The sequence below is a fragment of the Podarcis erhardii genome, assembly GCF_964252035.2.
Source record: "Podarcis erhardii genome assembly, chromosome: Z".
NCBI lineage: Eukaryota > Metazoa > Chordata > Lepidosauria > Squamata > Lacertidae > Podarcis > Podarcis erhardii.
Window position 1 is genome coordinate 28,217,862 of NC_138504.1, and position 17,084 is coordinate 28,234,945.

A 17,084-nucleotide genomic window follows, 5' to 3' on the forward strand; every position below is an offset into this window, starting at 1 on the left:
TCACAACAGCCATTTGTAAAATACTGAGAACTTCACATCACATCAAGGCCTGGGAGAAACAGCAAAACATCTTTTGGCAAGGTCACTTGTGATATGGCAAAAGCTCTTTGGGAACCTTGTGTTCTTGACTGCAAAGGCGGTCTGGAAATAGTGGCTGAGAGAAAGGGGGTTATGGCCGGAAAAACTTTTTTGGAATAAATGCCCCAAATCTGCAGCGCCATACTTTGCTTGATTTGAGACTGAATAATTTTTACACAGAGCAATTCCAGTAATTTGTTATTTCTAGAATGTTTTTATTCTGTTCTCTTAACAGGGTGAATCTAATGACAATTACAAGGAAACGAAGGGTTACACTGAGTCAGTGTAGCTTGTTGTCAGGACTGGGCATATGCTGTGTTTCTGCAGAAGTACAGGAAAAGTAGACAGTGCAGTATTAGGCACAAAATTCAGCTTCCTAAGAACAACTTTCATTTTAAACAGAAGTTCCTAGTCCTTATGGCTAAAAAGTTATGCCTGAAGGTGCACAGGCAATGCCTGATAAAATTTCAGAACCTAGACACATAGCTAAGAAAGATTTCCAGTGCTTGAGGGCAAACTCCTTGTTCCTTGTTATGACCAGCAATAAATTTTGCAAAAGAAGGACACTGTGCAAATTTGCTGAGTTTGCACAATGGCTTGTCCAAATGCAGATGTTGTTTTTTAGTGTGGAGGTTACACACCAGCCAACTTTTTGCTGATTGGATGTTTCCAGTGTAAAATTATTCAAGTAAGTTCTATTCAGAGTAGACCCACTGAAAGTAATGTAGCTAAGTTAGTATTGGGTGTACCATGAGCAGGGTTAGCACTGATTACCACCCTGTGTCTCCTACAGTCCTCCACAATGTGAAGCAGACATAAAGCATTCATATCCATAAACAGAACTGTGACAAAGCAAAGAGGGATATTACATGAATTTTAATCAACCTATTTTTCTGAGCCACCACAATCAGTTTCTGTTTCTTCATATTTGTCATTGTATTTATCATGGACTTCTAAAAGCTGAAGGTTTGCCCAGGTTGAAACAAGCTTATCTATCCTTTCACATGTCATGGGGAGGGGAAAGGCTTGGATGGGGCAGGTAGAAGAAACAAAACTGTTTTTTTTCCCCCTGGGTCTTCACATCTCCAACCTGAAGCCATGAAATAAGTTTGATGGCACATCACCAGCTTCTGTTCCATTCCATTGTTTAATTCAATATTCCTGTGGTTTTAATTTTGTAACTTATTTCATATCTGCACGGGAGCTTATGATTTCATGTCTTGATATTCTCAACTAAATGACATCAGGATTGCTCTGGACACCAGAATTAATAGAGAAGGGGAGGTACTCTTCAAGTTCTGATTTTTAAATTATTGATTAACTAAAATCTACTTCTAAAATTCAGTTGAACAGGAGAGACTCTTGTGCAAAAAGGGGTTGCACATACCTAGTTATATGCACCTAGATGCAGCAGCTGCCAAAAGGATGTGTATTTCCAATGGAACCTTAAGACAAATGAGAAGCCACATTTTCATCCATACTTTGCAGTACTAAATGTGATACTCATCTGCACCTAATCTGCACCCACAAAAGCTGAGTTCAGATTATCAGTTTTAAACTATGGCTTAGATCAGGGATGAGGAACCTGTGGTTTTCAGATGTTGCGGGGTTGCAACATTCATCATCCCTGACCATTGACCATGGTGGCTGGGACTCATGGGAGCTGGATTCCAACAATGTTCTCTATCCTGGTTTGGAGGGAAATTAGCTGCAGTGAGATTCCAGTATCCTTTTGAATGCGAGAGAACAAGAATGAAAAGTTTTATGTTCTGTTTTGACTACACCAGTTTCTTGTTACATAGAAACTTAGGGACCTGCCGTTCATTCTAATTCTAGTTAATAACAATGATCAAACCACAGTTCCCTGGATTTCGTACATAATGAGAAACTATGGTTTCGCCAAAACCAAGAGCAGAAGCTTTCACTCTGTGAAAGAGGAGATGCCTGTGTGAGCTGTGGCTTGAGCTATATCATCTTAATCATGTTTAAAATTAGTATTTGAAACAGGCCAGTGTGTCGGAAGCTGCATGTTCAGTTCTCAGTTTAATATTAAAAATATAAGAGCTTGACTGCTGAATCAGACCAAAAGGCTGTCTAGTCCAGCACTGTGTTCTCACAGTGGCCAACAAGATGCCATGGGAAAACTGCAAGCTAGAGTACAACCCCCCCTTCCCTTAGCTGTGGTCCACTGACCCAATTGTGGGGTACTCACTGGTGGAAGAAGAGGGGGGCAGGGGAGCGCCCTGCCCCCAGCAGTGCGATCCCAGTGGGGTTCCATCTTGGATGCTCCCTTGCCCCCAGAACACGCGCCCCGCCCCTGCGAGCGGCACGCCAGCCCCACCCCGCCTGCTCTCTGCCCCCGGTGCCAGAGCACGAAGCTCCGTCACTGGGGGTACTCTATCAGTAACCAGGAAAAGGACATAGTGCCAGGCTCCTAGTAGCGTATCAGGCCTGGCAGTACCAAAGGCCTGCTGTCACTTAATCTCAGGGCTGATGCTGAATGCTACTATTTCTTTCTGTATCTGAAAAAGGTTCTGTGACTTGAGTGCACCTAATCCATGGTACCTGCCTTAGACCATGAGTTCCCACTTCAAGCCTGGACATATCCCAAATATTCAAGAACCATACATTCCTCATATCATGATTCATTTGAGACATCATGCCAAACTATGGTTTGCACTATCATTTGGAAACTTAACCAGGATTTGTGTGCTAAATGTAGACCATACAATGTTACAACCTGTTAGTGTAATCCTATAAATAGTAGCTGTCTACCGAAGAAAAATCATGGATCAGGGCTGTAGGTGTGCTTTCACATTCTGTCTGCTCAGCTTCATAAATTTACTCCCCACTCGTAGTGCAGCAGCTTCTGGACAAAACTGTCTTGCCATTTCAGACACCACACAGAAACAAAAGCACTGCCTACAGAGAAATGCTGTACTCAGAAGGAAATCACTGTTATGGCCACTTTCATGTCGCCATGGAGGAAACACATAATCAAATAAGAGGGCACAGATTTGCATGTTCTGATTTACATGTATAGATGCAAATTAATAAATAATTATAATTTAAAATACAACTCTGGCGCATACCTTCATAGTGAGAAAGTGTGTGACCAGGTGATCTGTGTTCCTGCTCAGTCTGTAGTCCAAGCCTTGCATTCCTTTCTAATGGTATCTTTAAACAGATACATTATTTTATCCCCTGGAGTTAATAGTTTTATGGTGTTATCTCTCTTTATATGCACTCCTTTACCTCAAAATGTGATAAGGCTCCCTTGCTGCATTTGAGGGCCCTCCTGCTCAATCTGCTGAGTGGGGTCCTGTACCTCTGCCCCAAAATCTGGCCCAGGTGGAACCACTGACCAAACATGGATTGGATAACCCCTTGAGACTGCCCTCTATAAAGTATGAAACATGAGGACCCTATAAGCACCATTATATTCAATGGGATTTACTAAATAGGTATAGGATTGCAGCCTCAAGCTTTCTTCACCATGGTTTGACATGTTATCTGAATTGAACCTAAGTTAAGTGCATGTATTTGATTTGTTAAGATGTTACAGAGGAAAATACTTAAATTTGATATACAAGAGCAGATGAAATCAGTTTCAAATTTACCAAAGTCTGCCAAAACGTTTGACTTAATATTTGCACACATTTCTATGCAGGTTGTTGATGGAAGAAGCTTACCCTGTTTGCATCCAAAGCCATCTTCAAAACGTCATAGGTTGAGGTCCAAAGTAGAATGCCACATACTTACCTGTATCATTCTGCTATGCTCAAAACAAAACAAAACAAAACATGAGAAGTTTCAAGTTGAAATGGAGGAATAATGCAAGAATGGGCTGCTTGACCTTTTTCTCCTCTAGCTATTTTTATTGTTAGAAGTACACTACTCTGGGACAAAGGCAGCTTGAGGAGAGCAATTATGAGGAGAAAAGTTAGAAGATAGGAAAGAATTAAACAGCTGGGGTCCAACCCAATAGCCCAGTCCACTCCAACAAGAGATTATTCTTTTTTATAAAAAAAAAAAATATTATTTTACAATAATGGGGCCAAACTACCAAAAACTATCACGTCGGGCCACCCAGATTGGTGGTTTTTCTGCAGGTGTATTCCGCAATATGTCATTGACATAGCAAAAGTGCATTAAGGGTAGATTTATATTGGACTGTCCACATCTCATTCTGCTTTATTAGTTGTTTCCCATTACTGTATTACTATCTGGAGTGCACTCTTAAACTGTAATGCCACTTAGGTTTGACCAGTGCTCTTTAAGGGGTACTCAGGGGTACTCAATACCAGCACCTCTTTTGTTGTTAAAAAGTGTGACACTTACTGGAACAATTTCATGGTGAGTACTGGCACCTATTTTTCTAGGAAAAAAGCACTGAGTTTTACAAAAAAATATAAAATGGAATATTTGTGGTATAAAAAGTTACCAGATTTCAGTAGGAAGTTACAAAACACACACTGACTGGAAATGAAGCAGTATGTTGGCCCCAAAGCTTTTGCAGACACCAACAGTATTGCAAGCTAGTCTGAATATAACTATCCCATTACCATCATGAGCACAAATAATCATGAATGCACAAAAAAAAGGACATATGGAAGGGTTCCAAGTCTGGCCCTGTGTGTCGTTTTCAGAAATATTAACTACTGGAGGATGAAATGAACAGGAGACAAAGCAAATAATTCACCTTCTGAGTGGGTCAGTGGAAACTGCTAAATATGTTCATTTTTACATTACTTCTTCTGTTATCCAGTTTTGAAAGTTGTTTTGTAGCTTAAAGAGTCTTGATTAACTTAGGCTGTAACAATGGGTTCCGTCTTCTAAAAAAATTAAACAAACATTATACTGTAACAGACCTTAAAGTTGCTTTATATACACATTTTTTAACAAACCATCCTTTGTTGATGTGGTGCCCTCCAGATGTTTTGGACTCCCATCAGCTCCAGCCATCATGGAATGGCAAAGGTTGCAATGATACAGATGTTTCCATTGTAGTGTGGTGTAAGCTACTACAGGAAATGTCAAGGCACAAATGCTTTTGCTGTTATTTCTTGTGATCATAAGTAAAAATACAAAAACAAAACAAAAACCCTACAATAAATACACTAACTGATCATATTAAAATGTAGGCAAGAAAATTATTCTTTTATATCTCAGTTCAAAAATACAAAGACATGATACTGAGCAGCCCATGCAATATTAAATTGCCATCAACTTACATTGGTATCAATGAACAAAGCAAGGATTACGTTGCTTTTATTCTCCTAAACATACTTGAAAAGTCCTTAGAAATTCCATGGTGGCAATTAAAGGAAGAGAAACTTACACTTCCTGGTGTGAAAATTTGGGATGTCAAAACAAAAACTGCACTTTAGTCACTTGCCCCAGGATCATTGCAGGATCAGTTTATCTGGTAAACCAGTCTGTTTTACCTTGTTTACATACAGGAGATAATTATGACGGAAGATAAGGAAAGGCTTTGAAGACATATTTTAACTCTAATTTGCTAAAATGCTGCTTACTTTTGATTGCAATATGTTTTCATTAGATGCTGTTAGTATGTAACATAAAGCAGAGTTTTTAATAAGGCAGTATCCAAAGGTTAAAATCAGAACTGAAAAGTTTAAATGAGTTGATTTAAGAACAAAAGTTCTTTGGAGCTGTTATACCTTAAGAGCACAGTTGTTTATATAATTTTCAAGCCACTTGTAGCCCTAGTTTATTACTGCAATACAGGATGCGAAAAGAAATGATAAAGATGGTCCTTCTAACAATGATCCTTTATTAATCAAGTTGCAAGTTATTTTACTCAGTAGCACAAAAAGTAGTATCTCATGGAAAAAATGCAACTATATTTGAACTCAATATATTAATTGGTTAAAAGGTAGATTAATAACTAAAATATGTCTAATCTATTGACAGCCCTGATTAAAATATATTGCTATAAAATTGAACAATGCCTTATCTATCATTAGCCTAGTAGTTATATAGTGTTATGAGTCTGTGGGTGCAAGGTTCCTCTAAATCCCTAGAACCGGTAAGTGTTAGAATTTAATCAAATACTGCTAATTTCAGAAAACTACCAGACAACTACAATCCCCAGATCCAGCAAAGTATTAGAATCTAATTAAGGTTTGGGGTGCTAAGAGGTGTACTAGCCATCTCTAATCCTTGGATCAGTAAGTGTTAAAAGATAATTAAGCTTAGCTAGTTTCCTTTTGAGGTGATAGGCAGGTTATGGGCCATTCAGAAAACATGAGCTCCAAGGGACTTAATGAGACAGCCAAATGGGTGGGGCCCCTCTCACAACCAATAAAGCCAGAGTTTAAAATAAAGAGTTAGAAACAATGTGAGTTAGAAGTTTAGGGTAGAGGCAGTAATGTGACCTAGAAGTAAAGCAGGAACAGGAGATTCAGAGCAATTTTCTGAGAGCAAGGTTTGAGAGCTTATTTGCATTCAAGGCTTTGGCTGTGAGAAAAGCAATGCCTGCTTGGAGTATTAATGCTGTGAACACCTTCACTGGAGGCTCAGGTTGTATATATGTGTAAATACACTATATATCCTACGAATACCACAGTCTCTGATGTGCCACATTTCCAAAAGGAAATATGGACCCTGAGTGAGAGACTGAAACCCCTGGAATCTTACATAGCTCAAAGACAGGAGTGGCATACAACAACAGTGATTATTTAACATCAGTTTGACTCATTTGAAACAATGCAGGAAGTTTGATTCAGTAAGTATTTTGTTAACTGTAACAAAGAAAAAGCTATTTTATGCAATAAATGTTTGTGAAATACATTTGTACAAGTGGAAAGCCAGAACATTTTGCAGGTGTGTTTTTACTTCGCAGCACTTTGTTTCCTTTCCCCCATTTGCACACATCCTTTCATAAACAAAGAGAACTCAAGCAGCAGCCAGAGTGGACAGAGTGTTTGTACAAGAGTGGTCATTTTGTTGACTGAAATTCTTGCATTTCCTATGGAGAAAGAGATGGACCAGGGATCAGAGAAACTGTTGGCATGTGGGGAAAGAATGTATGTCCGCCTGCCTGCCTTCCAGACATCTTTGGTCCCTGAATTTGGGAAAGAAGCCAATTATTCCTCATGCCCTCAACATTTCTTTCCTGAGTGCCAAACCTTCTTTCTTCCATGGAACAGAAGGCTTGACCAAGACATTTCAGTGGCTGAAATATCTAAACAACAATTATCCCATCTGTTAATATAGGGCACAATACATCATGAAAGATTCCTGCACATGCTCCATTGCAATAATCAGAAACTACTGTACTCTTATGCAGTTTATTTCATTTCAATAAGGATTGTGCAGGAACTGATGGTGGATTGTGAGTGACAAGTCACTGACCACTTCATTTTGCCTTTCCTTTCCAAACCTGGTATCCTTCTGGTATTTTGGGGAATAGCCATGCAAGCTAGGGTTGATATGAGTCATAGTTCAAAATATCTGGAAGGGCAGCTTTTCCTGCATTTAGGTGAGGTTCCTGGGTGTACCAGCGCCAGCTTCCATGCTGTTAGGTACCATCTATAGGTAAGTTTCAGAATGAGTTCTCTTATGTACTTTTCCGTGTTTGTTTGTTTTGTAACACAAGAAAATCTTTAATAAAAACTACAGTGGTACCTCAGGTTAAGTACTTAATTCATTCTGGAGGTCCGTTCTTAACCTGAAACTGTTCTTAACCTGAAGCACCACTTTAGCCAATGGGGCCTCCTGCTGTTGCTGCGCCGCCACTGCACGATTTCTGTTCTCAACCTGAAGCAACGTTCTTAACCCAAGGTAATATTTCTGGGTTAGCAGAGTCTGTAACCTGAAGCGGATGTAAGCTGAAGTGTATGTAACCTGAGGTACCACTGTAGTAATAATAATAATAATAATAATAATAATACATCTGGAGGGAAACCAGGTTGGAGAAGGTTGCCTTACAGTTCTGGCCATCTCTGTTCCCAACTAATCCCCAGATACTGACTGAAATGTCCATTTCTTGCTTAATGCTATCAAAATCTGAACATATTACAAAGGAAATGAAACAAGTGAAGGAGTGAGGAACCTTTTCTATCCCAAGACTACATTGCCTGCTAGACAATCTTCTGAGGATGACATGTCATTTGTGGGGAGGGCCAGAGGCAAAGTGGGAAGAACAACAGTTGTGAATTTTACCCTTGTACAGTAGCATCTACAATCAACTCCCACACCCCTCTCCATCTTTCATCCAGGAAACAAGAGGCATGGTCAGAGTTCAAGGGCACATTCCAGACAGGCAAAAACACTCAAAGAGGGTACAAGGCAGGGCTAGTGAGGATGTGTGGCCTGTGGAGACTTCTGAGGGCTAGATATGGGTCCTGGAGAGTGACATTTTGTCATTGTGCCTGAATTTCCCCACTTCTGAAAATGAGAGTTAAACTTTCCACTTCTAGATACTGAACTTTCCTTCACCTTCACTTGTTAGAGAAACTGTCTTGCTTGCCTTTTACCCATCTCTCTGATGGTCACAGCTTCCCTCTTTCCTGGAATTAGTATGGATGTACTAGTCTGAATGGTGTCAAGGTGTAAAGAGCTCTGAAAGAATCCACCTATCTGAAAAGCTAAAGGTCTCATAATACGTCACATCTCTTTTGCAAGGACATCCTTTGACAAATACCTTAGTGTTTAGTTATATATGATCTAGGATTTTATTTTTATTTTTTAAATGTAAACAAAAAGAGCAAGACAGAGCTAGCAGAAAGGTGGGGTTGCTTGGATGCGTCAGCTCTTCATTTGAATGGACATGCACTTAGAGAATTGGCAGACCTTTTCCAAAACCATGACTACCAGAAGCGTGGTAACACAATGACTGTTAATTCAAAATAGAGTAATAGATTCAATCAGATTGTGATGTGTTCCAAAGACCAGCAATAACTTATATTTCACCTTAAATAGGAAGAGAGTAACCAACAAGCAGGATGTAAAAAAAAATCCACCAGTCACTGATATCACATATGTAAGCCATCTTTTGGAAAGAAAAAGAAACCAGGATCCCTAAGGAGCAACAATAACCATCTAACAATACAAAACTCTGCCTCCACAGCACCATATACAGATTGCATGGCTTATTGTCATCTGCCAAGTATGGAAAACCATGGACTGGTAAACCAGTCTTTGGGGAGCTGGGTTCTCATGATGACCTAGAAAGGGAAGATTGGCATTCTTACGACCAAGGACCCTCCAGGACAGATACTTGTTTACAAATGAATTCCTTATCTCCTAAAAGGGTTTCATACAGTGCTGCTAATCCCAGCTCCCAAATCTTCTGTGCCTTCACCTTCTGTTACACAATTAATATGGATCAAGTCTCTCCCCATAGTCAAAGACAAAACTCATCTTATGAATGGATGAGAAAATGCATGTACTCTACTAATAAAGATAAGTGGACACTATTATATTTCCAACCTTGTAATCTGCCCCCCCCCCAATCTTTTCTTCTCTAGTAGAACTCTTGGCATGATCCAGCTGAAGTTTCAAATCCCACACATATCTATTCCTCATTCCTCTCACAGAGTGAAAGTGCACTAAGCAAGTGCTTAACTTTCCTACTGAAATCAGTGGAGCTTAAAACTTCTTAACTCTTTGCTGGAACCTTTATTTAGAAATGAAACTTCTGTGCTTATGCAAATTAAATCTACATAATTTCAGCTTCTAAAGGCTGAAATCTTGGTAGCTTGAAATAACTTCACCTTCGCAAAGTTGCAAGTTTCAAAGTTTTATACATTTGTTTAGGTTTGAAAGATGTTGAATCTATAGCACTTTGCAGCATGAGCCAGAGTATTATGAAAAAATCTATTTTTCTTAATAGCATCTCTTTTTTTTACATTAGAATACAGTCTTTCCAATAAAGTTATCCTATGATATTCTTAATGTATGAAAAAATATTCATTATGAGAGCTTTTTTTTAAAAAAAAAAATTTTTGCTACCCCCAAATGTTTAGTTGACTGATACAGCTGGGCTAAGTTTCATGATGCTCTAATGTTTAAGAAGTCTCACCTCATATTAACATGCTTAAACTAAAAAGCATGCATTGGGTGCTATCCAGCATTAGTCATACCCAATGGATCAGCTCTATGACTTATCTAGGTATCACTCAGTAAGTACAATAAATTACTGACTTAGATGCAAATGAAAAGCATGTCTGCCTTCTGTAAGACGTGCCTTAAGATCATTTGCCATAATTTGTAATTTTCCCCATTATAGTGTCCTGTTTATTTAATAAATGACTTATTGCTTTACAGAAGACTTTTTGCCATCTGTTTTAAAAATATATTCCTGAAGGCCCAAATTAAAGCAGAAAGGGTTGTTGTGGTTGTTTTAATGGAAACCTGTAAGCCAGATTTAACCTCTTCTTTGTGTATGTTGAATTTAAGAATAATGGACCATTGGCAATTCTAGCAAGGTTAACAGCAAGGATAGAATTAAGCTGAAGTTATGCACTTTTTCATGCTGATTAATTTCAGTGGCAGAGTTCAGCACATGCTTAAATATCTCCCATTAAAACTTTTGAGACTTAAAGGTGCTTGAGTTTGGCAAAATTGTGCCTGAAGTGTGCCACTGAGTACCAGAGGAGAAGGGTAATTACAGTAGACTAATCCTACAAGATGCTAAACCCATCAATTTAGCTTGTAAAACAACTCTGCTACTAATGGCTACTATCATTCAACACTGAGATTCATTTGGTGATTGTTCTTGTGCCAAAACATTTGTACTTCTCGTTACTAGTTTTGCTTAAAAAAATTAGGAGGCAATACAGATTCAAGTGAGTCTAAGTCATAGAATCATAGAATCATAGAATCATAGAGTTGGAAGAGACCACAAGGGCCATCGAGTCCAACCCCCTGCCAAGCAGGAAATACCATCAGAGCACTCCTGACATATGGTTGTCAAGCCTCTGCTTAAAGACCTCCAAAGAAGGGGACTCCACCACACTCCTTGGCAGCAAATTCCACTGTCGAACAGCTCTTACTGTCAGGAAGTTCTTCCTAATGTTTAGGTGGAATCTTCTTTCTTGTAGTTTGGATCCATTGCTCCGTGTCCGCTTCTCTGGAGCAGCAGAAAACAACCTTTCTCCCTCCTCTATGTGACATCCTTTTATATATTTGAACATGGCTATCATATCACCCCTTAACCTCCTCTTCTCCAGGCTAAACATGCCCAGCTCCCTTAGCCATTCCTCATAAGGCATCGTTTCCAGGCCTTTGACCATTTTGGTTGCCCTCCTCTGGACACGTTCCAGTTTGTCAGTGTCCTTCTTGAACTGCGGTGCCCAGAACTGGACACACTACTCCACGTGAGGTCTGACCAGAGCAGAATACAGTAGCACTATTACTTCCCTTGATCTAGATGTCCAGGTTCTTAAAATGCCTGTAAATAAAAGATAAAAATAAATAGTATAAAACATAAGCCAAAATACTATTGTGCTTGCATGGTTTAGACTGAAGATAGGATACTGAGCTTGGACCTGGTAGAACTGGTTCACATCAGTTGTGACACCCCAAGGAGACTTGTCTAATTTAACGTATTTTTAGTCCCAGGCAAACACTTGTATTTCCAAACATCTATTGAGATTTTAATATCTATGGAACTTTAAATACTTGATATTTTTGTGTAAAGCTTTTTATTATTATTTCATTTTACAATGTATATAAAAGAGAGAGCAATTATAACAGACAAAAATTAAAAGAAGAACAAAACTATACAACAGGCATGTAGAATAAGCAGTTGCACATGAGTTAAAATAACAAAGTCTAAGTAAAGACTATTAACTTTATCAGATCATCAAGTATAGTTCCAGATTTGAAGAATGCTGTTTTTACCTGCTGCTTTACTGGTGTAAAGAATAAAGTTATTTTTGCTGTTTTAATTGTTTTCATTGTTCATTATTTCTTGCTGTAAAGTGCCCTGGAAATGTTTATTGAAAAACAGTGCAGAAACTCATGAAATACATAAAATTCATCTCTATCATGGCTTCACTAAGAAAGTCTGAGAAATATGGATTATCATCATACATCAGTTTTCCTCAACCTGGTTTTGAACTATAGTTTTAATCAGCTGTGCTGGCTGGGGCTGATGGGAGGCCAAGAGAACTAGAGGGCGCCAGGTTGGGGAAGACTTTCCTATGAAATATTTCCGGTGTGCGTTCTTTCAAAAGAATCACCAACAGAATTCCCATACAGAAAACAAGTTGGAAGACACTCTTAAAGGCCTCCTTCGATTGAGAAACAGAGGAATGTATCTTAATTATAAAATAATACTATTTAACTTTTATATAAGCAGAGATTTGAATCCATGTCTCCCCTAGGCAAATCTGACCACTCTATTTTCATTCACTTTATGTAAGATGTCATACATATTATAAACATGGTATAGCTCTGTTAGAAATCAGGCTCGGTCAGAGGTATGTGCCTATCTCTCCAGGCACCGGCTGAATTCTTTTGACCTCCCTCCGGCGACTCCCGGCAGGAAAAACATACGAGGTCCGTTCCAGCGATTTTCCTCAGGCTGTGAAAAAAACACACCAACTGCTTCTCCTCCTTCTCCTCCCCAGCATATCCCCAGGGAGGGGAATCAGACTCAGACAGAAATGTATCTACATTGCTTTTATTCCTGTCTTTAGCAGTCATACAGTAAAAGATGTCTGCTCTCTTCAACAAACAGAGAGAAACTCTAAACTCCACCCATGTACATCCTGTACAGGTCATATGACACACACACTGAGCTAACATCCGGTGCTCAGTACAGAATGGACTGCCCCTTTGTATCCATGGCAACAGTCACATACATCCTGTCTGGCTTTGCAGCCACAAGCAGCTGACTGAGCTGCTAGAGCCTTTGCTTGCTGCAGCATTGCTGCTTTAGAATAACATACTCCCCCTAAAGTATCAATGCGTGCTGCGAGCAAAGCGTCATCCAGAGAAGAAAACAAACAGTTGTTATATGTATAACACTCCCCTGTTGTTTCAGTTCCACCCTTGGAACTACCCGCCACTGGTTTTACCAATGTACCTCTCTGGTTGTGTGACTTCCAAGGAATGAGTGCATCTGCATTACCTTGGTTAGCAACTCTCTGTTGTGCCTTTGTCTCTGACTCAGACACAGCTTCAATCTGACCTTGGTCGTTTACAACAGCAACACATGCAATAGCTTGGCTGGCAAACTCTTTTGAATACCTCTTGGGTGGTACACCCTTCGTTGCTCTCTCAGACCTATGTAAGAGGTGCTGCTCTTCTCTGCTTTCTGGTTCAGCCTTTGGACTCTTTGGAGAACCAGTACCAATTGTAAACAGTGGTTCGTCCTCCTCTTCTGAGGGTCTAGTCATTGTGTGAGATTTCCTCTCAATGACTGTGACAACTGAGCTGTCTGAGCTATCGCTGTCATCATCAGTACTACTGAATTCAATAAAATCAACACCATCATCATCATCATCATCATCACCTGTGGGAAATGTGTGAACAATCACTCTCTCCTGTTCAGGAGCACTCTCTAGAAATTTTGTGAGAATCACCTTACCAGATTCAGACAAAATTACTCTGTAAATTACTCTGTGGCAGATGTGAACTAAGCAATTGCGCTTCCATTCCCTTTTGCAATTCTTTGTTCACCCTAACACAGATACATCTGTTCCAAGCTTCTTCGGAAGCTGCAATTTTGTGTCTTATCCCTTTCTTCTTCAGGAACCTCTGGAAATCCTGTAAAAGAAAAATTGGCTTCTCATCTGTGCAAAGACAATTTATGTCAGCATCATGCATATTTTTAACCTTGTCACAAAACTCTTTAAACCTTTCTAAGGCTTCTTTCGGTCTTTCCAAAAGATAAATCCAGACAAAACCTGTGAAAGAATCAACACATATTAGGTAATATTTTGCATTGCCTCTAGAAGGTGCTAGAGGACCAATCACATCAGCATACACCTGCTGAAATGCCCTGTCGACCCTCGAGGTGACCTGGTTGGCGTTCTTCTTGGCTACACCTGCAAAAGAGATCATGTTAGGATTACAATTCATGTAATCACTTTGATCAAAAGTCAACAAATACAGTCCATCTTTCTCTTTGGCAGAAAGATACAACTCTCCATCTTTGTAGATCTCGCAGTGTTGATCATCATAAGACAGTTTTAGTCCCTTCTTGGCAATCTGCGAAACGCTGAGCAGATTGTACTTCAACTCTGGAACCAAATAAACATTGTTTATAGTCAAGTTCAGACTTTTAAGATACACAGTCCCAATTCCGGTGGCTTCCAGCTCTTGACCGTTGGCTTGTTGTACAACGAAGCTTTGCTTCTTAAACGAAGAAAACAGCTGTCTGTTTGGGGACATATGAAATGTGGCACCCGTGTCTACGACAAAAGCGTTCTCCACTTCCGGCTTGGTTCCTTTCGACATCAAAGCCTTTGCAGGCTTCGCCTTTGACTTGGCATGACCTCTGCCTGACGCCTCAGACTTCGTGGAGCTTCCCTTGGCTCCTTTGTTCTGACGTGGCTTCTTGCAGTTCCGCTGAAGATGCCCAGTCTGTCCACAATTAAAACATTGGACAACGTTCAAAGCTACAGCATCTTCTCCAGTAGCTACAGCAGTGGGGGTGTCAGAACTCCGTTCTTGTCTCCCCCTGTCCTTGATTTCCAGGGCGGCAAGTCTGTCATGTTCACAAAGAACCACGGCAAAGACCCTCTCCGACGTTAGATCTTGCGCTGGGAGGGACCCCAGCTGACTGGCAACTGTTTTGTAAGTCCGATTCAGGCTGTTGATCACCATGAAGCAAAACACTTCCTCATCCAGACGGAAATTGCGTTCCACCATCTGTTGACGCAGAAATTTCATTTCCGTCAGGTGCGCTTGAACATCTCCATCAGGCGCAAGCCTCAGGTTGGTCAGCTTCTCAAAATACAGCAACGCTGAAGAACCTGCATCTCTCTGATGTGTCCTTCTCAGCGTGTCCCAAACATCTCTCGCGTGCTGTAAATCCTGTATATGGATAAGCTGAGAGTCTGACACGCACAGAATTATAGCAGTTCTGGCCTTCACATCCTGTGACTCCCAAGCACACGTTGGTGCTGCAGGGATGGGGTTCTCAATCACCCCAAACAGTCTCTGATTCTGCAGCAAGGCCTTCATCTTAATAGACCAAGATGCATAATTGTCACTGGTCAGGAGGGGTGTAGAAGGCAGGCCTCCCCCCTTCTTTGCATCCATTTTGAGTCCTTGCATTGACTCTCAAACACAAGCCTCTAAAATCCAAGAGCTGGCTTGTTTGCACTCTTGTGCACCTGGCAGCTATAACACTGGCCGCTTGCAAAGTCCCTTTCAAGAGTTCCTTTGTAAGGGCCTAGTCAAAACACGAGCTGTTTTTGCCTCTCTGAGGCTCAGCCTGACTTCCAGCCCTTATCTTGAAACTGGCCTGCGTTGCTAAGCAACAGCATTCCTTTCCTTGGACAGGAAAAACCACAGGAATGTTTAGAATGCAGGCTTCTTCTCTCTCGGAGCTGTTTTTCCCAAACGTTGCTCCCTTGAAGCAGAGAATGAATCAATCTGCATTCACACTTCTAAGCCCGAAAATCTCATACCTGGGCTCCGTAGCTTGGCTTTCAGCTTCTTCTGGTCAGCTCCTGGCTGCAGAGAATCAGCCCCCATTTCAGGCTTCCATGGAGAGGGATGAAAATAGCAGCTCTGCTACTATTTCTGCAGACTTCCATGGATCGTAGAAACCATCAGCTCTGGTACCACTGTTAGAAATCAGGCTCGGTCAGAGGTATGTGCCTATCTCTCCAGGCACCGGCTGAATTCTTTTGACCTCCCTCCGGCGACTCCCGGCAGGAAAAACACACGAGGTCCGTTCCGGCGATTTTCCTCAGGCTGTGAGAAAAACACACCAACTGCTTCTCCTCCTTCTCCTCCCCAGCATATCCCCAGGGAGGGGAATCAGACTCAGACAGAAATGTATCTACATTGCTTTTATTCCTGTCTTTAGCAGTCATACAGTAAAAGATGTCTGCTCTCTTCAACAAACAGAGAGAAACTCTAAACTCCACCCATGTACATCCTGTACAGGTCATATGACACACACACTGAGCTAACATCCGGTGCTCAGTACAGAATGGACTGCCCCTTTGTATCCATGGCAACAGTCACATACATCCTGTCTGGCTTTGCAGCCACAAGCAGCTGACTGAGCTGCTAGAGCCTTTGCTTGCTGCAGCATTGCTGCTTTAGAATAACAAGCTCAAGCAAAGGGCCTTTTGCTGCAGCAAAAATTTCACACCTCCAGCTGCATGCCTTTGCTTTATTTATCTGGTATTCGTTTATTTTTCTGTGTATTTGGAGGGGGGACGTTTAGTGAGATGAGAGATTTTCCACGACAGTGGGTTCTGTTTATGATCTAAGATTCTGTGGCATTAGAGCAGTTCAACCAATCACTACCAAACATTTTACTACCATTATTAGATTATCTCTTAGTGCAGAGGTAGTCAACATAGTGGCCTTCAGCTGATTTGGACTACAGCTTTCCATCATCCTTGTCCATTGGTAATGCTAACTGACTCTGATGGGAGTTGGAGTCTAACAAAGGTTGGAGGGTATAATGTGCATTACAATACAGTGGTACCTATGGTTACGAACACTTCTGGTTACAAATGCTTCAGTTTACGAGCTCCACTAACCCGAAAGTAGCTGCTCCTGGTTGCGAACTTTGCCCCAAGATGCTGGGCATGTTTAGCCTGGAGAAGAGGAAGTTAAGGGGTGATATGATAGCCATGTTCAAATATATAAAAGGATGTCACATAGAGGAGGGAGAAGGGTTGTTTTCTGCTGCTCCAGAGAAGCGGACACGGAGCAATGGTTCCAAACTACAAGAAAAAAGATTCCACCTAAACATTAGGAAGAACTTCCTGACAGTAAGAGCTGTTCGACAGTGGAATTTGCTGCCAAGGAGTGTGGTGGAGTCTCCTTCTTTGGAG